The 5,377-nt window shown below is 34.9% G+C and overlaps 1 non-coding gene across 1 annotated transcript; it reads left to right on the top strand.

Annotated features, from left to right (window-relative positions):
• Positions 1 to 3,856: 3,856 nt before the first annotated feature.
• Positions 3,857 to 3,963, top strand: LOC133827894 (small nucleolar RNA R71). The gene has a single exon (XR_009890543.1). It is a non-coding gene; the product is annotated as a small nucleolar RNA R71 (small nucleolar RNA).
• The last annotated feature ends 1,414 nt before the right edge of the window (positions 3,964 to 5,377 follow it).

A 5,377-nucleotide genomic window follows, 5' to 3' on the forward strand; every position in this document is an offset into this window, starting at 1 on the left:
TTATAGGATGATGGGAAAGGTCCCATAAAATCTATTCCCCACACATCAAATAGCTCAACTTCCAGAATTCCAATCATTGGCATTTGATCTCTTCTGGATATATTACATGTCATTTGACAACGATCACAACTCTTAACAAATGCATTAGCATCTTTAAATACCGTAGGCCAATAAAACCCACATTGTAAAACTTTTACTGCTGTCCTTGTTCCCCCAAAGTGACCACCACAATGTAAAGTATGGCAGTGAGTAAGTATGGAAATTATTTCCTCTTCTGGGAGTCATCTTCTAATCACTTGATCAGCACAATTACGAAAAAGAATGGGCCCATCCCAATAATAATGCTTAACTTCCGAATATAACTTTTTCAGTTGTTGCCTTCACATTTCCAGAGGCACAATTTTATCTACCAAATAGTTGACATAATCTGCAAACCATGGTTTCTTCTCTTCACATTCAATCGACAATAATTGTTCATCCGAAAATTTTTCATCAATTGGCTCCTCTTTCGCATTATGTTCTTCTTATTTTTCCAATCTAGATAAATGATTAGCAACTAGATATTATGTCCCCTTCTTATCACAAATTTCCATATCAAACTCTTGCAATAATAGGACTCGCCGAATCAGTTGAGGTTTAGCATCCTTTTTGGTCATAAGATACTTAATAGCTGAATGATCTATGTAAACAATAACCTTATTACCAATTTAATATGGTCTGAACTTGTAAAATGCAAAGACTATTGAAAGTAATTCCTTCTCAGTAGTTGCATAATTTAATTGAGCATTATTCAAGGTTCGAATAGCATAATAAATTGTTTGGAATACCTTGTCAACTTGATGTCCAAGAAGCGCTCCTACTGCATAATCACTAGCATCACACATTAATTCAAAAGGAATTTCCCAATTTGGTGATACAACAATTGAAGCAGATACCAATTTCTCCTTCAGTGTGTTAAATGCCCTTAAACAATCAAAATCAAAGTTGAATACCACACCATTCATAAGTAAAGTAGATAAGGGCTTCGAAATTTTTGAAAAGTCCTTTATGAACCTCCTATAAAATCCAGCATGGCCCGAAAAACTTCGAACCCCTTTAACAGACATTGGAGAAGGTAAATTTTCTATTGTCGAAATCTTGTGGCCCAAGACTATTCCTTTTGTCACCATAAAGTGACATTTCTCCCAGTTTAATATTAAATTTGACTCCTCACATCTTTTAAGAACCCTTTCCAAATTAGCTAAACATCCATCAAAAGAGGGTCCAAAGACTGAAAAGTCATCCATAAAAATTTCAATACCTATTTCTTCCATGTCTGAAAAGATTGACATCATACATCTTTGAAAGGTGGTGGGAGCATTACATAACCCAAATGGATCCTCCAAAAGGCAAATGTTCCATAAGGGCATGTGAAGGTAGCCTTTTCCTGATCCTCTGGTGCTATAGGAATTTTATGGTATCCTGAATACCCATCCAAGAAGCAGTAAAAGGATGGCCTACCAATCTATTTAGCATCTGATCTACAAAAGGTAAAGGGAAATGGTCTTTCCTGGTGGCCTTATTTAGCTTATGGTAATCAATACAAATTCTCCACCCCGTCATCGTACGAGTTGGAATAAGTTCATTATTATTATTTTTAACCACCGTCATGCCACCCTTCTTTGGAACTACCTGGATAGGACTAACCCAAGCACTGTCAGATATTGGGTAAATTACCCCTGCATCAAACCATTTAAGGATTTCTTTCCTTACCATTTCTTTAATTGAAGGATTGAGCCTCCTTTGAGCATCAATACTAGGCATACTATCCTCCTCCATTAATATACGATACATCACTGTTGAAGGACTAATACCCTTTATATCTACCAAAGTCCATCCAATTGCTAGTTTGTGAGCCCTTAATACCCTAAGAAGCTTCTCTTCTTCAGTCACAGACAAAGAAGCTGAAATAATAACTGGGGGAATGTCATTCTTACCCAAATAAGCATACTTAAGATGATCATATTAGGTTTTTAACTCAAGAGCTAGTGGCTTTTCAATGGATGGGAGAGGTCTCTCAGGCACTTGCCCCAATTCCTCATATTTATTTTTATAATGTTTCCCTGATGAATTCAACCACTTAACAAACTCAATGGCTTCAGTATTAGCACACTATTAAGGACTTGCAATCAAACTCAACTCTAGTGGATCCTTAATAGACTAGACCCCTTTACTTGGTTCCTCCAATACACTAACACAAAACACAATTGTCACTAGCTGAAGGATATTTCAAAGCTTTGAAAACATTAAAAACAACCTTATCACCTTGTACTCTAAGCCTTAACTCTTCCTTCTAAACTTCTATCAATGCTTGCCCTATGGAAAAAAATGGTCGTCTCAATATAATAGGCACATCTTCATCTTCCTCCATATCTAATACAATAAAATATGCTGGAAAAATGAACTTATCTACCTTTACTAGAACATCCTCTATAATACCTCTGGGTTGTGTTATCAACGGTTAGCCAGTTGAAGAGTAATAGTAGTGGGTCTAGCTTCCCCCATACCAAGCCTTTTTAATACAGAAAATGCCATTAAATTTATGCTTGCACCTAAATCACATAAAACTCTCTCACAATGAAAGTTCCCTATGGTGCAAGGTATAGTGAAACTGCTTGGATCTCTTAACTTTTGAGGAAGCTTCTTTTGAATAATTTCACTACACTTTTCAATTAATGCAACGATTTCATAATCCTCCATTTTTCTCTTATTAGACAATATCTCTTTCATAAAATTCACATAACTAGGCATTTGTTATAGAGCCTTAGCAAAAGAGATGTTAATGTGAAGTTTCTTAAATACCTCAAGAAATTTGGAGAAATGTTTGTCAAGATTAGCCTTTTGAAACCGTTGAGGATATGGAATCCTTGGTGTAGGCTCAACGTATTTTGGTTTTTATGTCATTGGAAGGTCTTCAGTAACCTCCTATTGTATTGGACTAGTAAAGTGTTGATCCTCTGTCTTCATCCCCTTGTCATCCATTGTAGGTCCATCATACTTAGTCCCATTCCTCAGAGTGACAACTTGACATTGCTCTTTAGGATTTACCTCTATGGAACTAGGCAAATTTCCTTGCTGTCTACTATAAAACATTTGAGCTAATTTACCTATTTTTGTCTCCAAACTCTTGATTGAAGACCTTGTCTCTGTCATGAATTGATTTAATTGGTCTGGCAGAATTGTTGGCGGGTTCATTTGAGGATGTGGTGGTGGATGAGATAGGCGTGGGTTTAGATCATAATATGGTCTAGAATGTAATCCATAAGTCGGTTGATAAGGGGGTTGTTGAGGTGAGTACTATGGATACTGCAATTGTAACCCTTGATTATTTTTCCAAGACAAATTAGGGTGATTTTTCCAAGTAGGAGTATAGGAATTGGAGTAAGTGTTGGGTGCAGGTCTTGAAAAATTACCAATAACCTGTGCTTGTTCCAAAGACATATTATTCACATCTGTTGAGCAACTAGTTGTGCTCGAGAATTGTTCATAAGAATGTGGTCCCCCACAAATCTCACAACTCACGACATTATGTACTTGCATTGCTTGTGCAACGAGATTAGTCTGTTGTAATTTCTTGGTTAGAGATGCCACTTGAGCGGTCAATAGCGCAATTGGATCAACTTCTAAGACTCTTGTTAATTTCTTATTCTCACACTTAGTAGGCCAATTATAGCTATTCATGGCCATCTCTTCCAATAATTCCTATGCTTCATTAGTGCTTTTTCTCATAAACCCTCCTCCTGATGCTGCATCTATAATTGTCCTTGTATTGCCCCCCAAACCATTGTAAAATGTATGAACTAGTAGCCACTTCTCTATTCCATGATGTGGGCATTTCCTTTACAATTATTTAAATCATTCCCATGCATCATATAAAGACTCCCCATCTAGCTGATGGAAGTTATTTATCTCTTCTCTTATTCTGGCTGACTTGGTCAGAGAAAAATATTTACCAAGGAATTTTTGCGCCAAATCTTCCCAAGTAACTATAGAGTTGGCTTGTAATGAATTCAACCAACTCTTAGCTCTGTCCCTTAGTGAAAATGGGAATAACCTCAATCTTACAACATCGTTACTCACCCTATTCATTTTGAGTGTCGCACATAGCTCTAAAAAGTTTGTGATATGGAGATTTGGATCCTCATTTGGTAACCCCCCAAATTGTACACAATTCTGCACCATCTGAATAATTGAGAGTTTTATCTCAAAATTATTTGCCTCAACAGTTGGAGGACGAATGCTTGAATGTATCCCCGTAACAGTAGGGAGTACATAGTTTCTTACTGGTGAATCGACTTCAGCTGCATTACCCATATTTACATTGTTGTTGACAACATTATTTGCATTCTCAGCCATGGCAAAGTCCAACCTTTTCTTTATCTTTAGGTTCTGTCTGCACATTCTCTCAATTTTAAAAACTATTGGTATAATTTCCTTTTGTATACTTCCTCGCATATACCAACAATTCCTGAAACACAATAATGCCTTGATCCGAATAAGTGTAAAACAATAAAAATGAAAAAAAAAACCAAATTAGAACAAACAACAATTAACTTTGATATTGGAAATTAAGTCCCCGACAACGGCACCAAAAACTTGATCGTGAAATAATATATACGCAAGTGCACGCAATCGATTCAAGTAATATAGACAATAAATAGAGTATCGTTCCCACAAAGACTATTTTCCAATTACCAATAATTGTTCTTTTAATTTCTATTTGGCAACCAAAATTTAGATGAATGAATTTAATTTTAAAAATTATAAATAACAATGAACAAAATTAACTAAAGATGAAAATCACTATTAAAAAGACCTAGGGTGTTAATTTCATCCACTTTTCATTCTACTAATTTTATTAATCAGTTCTAAATTTCTTTCCTTCTATTCTAATAGCAGGTTAACATAAATCGATTCATATTCTTTTTTAAGATATAAGATCTCATCCTATATGTAGATTTTCTAAATCTCTGTGATAAACTTAAACATATAGCAGACATTAAGCATGGAAACCTAATTACTGCACAAGTCATACAGGTACTTTCATCCAATATGCAACCTATGTCTATATAATGATAGCATATTCAATTCTCATCTTTCGAATTTCGAATCAAAATCATAAATCAAGAAAATATTGATAAAGTATTTACTTGCATTAAGCACACATTATATAGATTAGAATAGAGAAGAAAAATCAATAGAACATCATAATTAAATTAGATAGAAATCCAAGTGACTACATTAAACCCTAGATAAAAATGTTTAGTTCATATCAGACATGACTAAATCAACAAAATAATAATTCATAAACATAAGATTCACAAACTTGAAGAAGAAA

The sequence above is a fragment of the Humulus lupulus genome, chromosome 3, assembly GCF_963169125.1.
Source record: "Humulus lupulus chromosome 3, drHumLupu1.1, whole genome shotgun sequence".
In the NCBI taxonomy this organism is placed as follows: domain Eukaryota; kingdom Viridiplantae; phylum Streptophyta; class Magnoliopsida; order Rosales; family Cannabaceae; genus Humulus; species Humulus lupulus.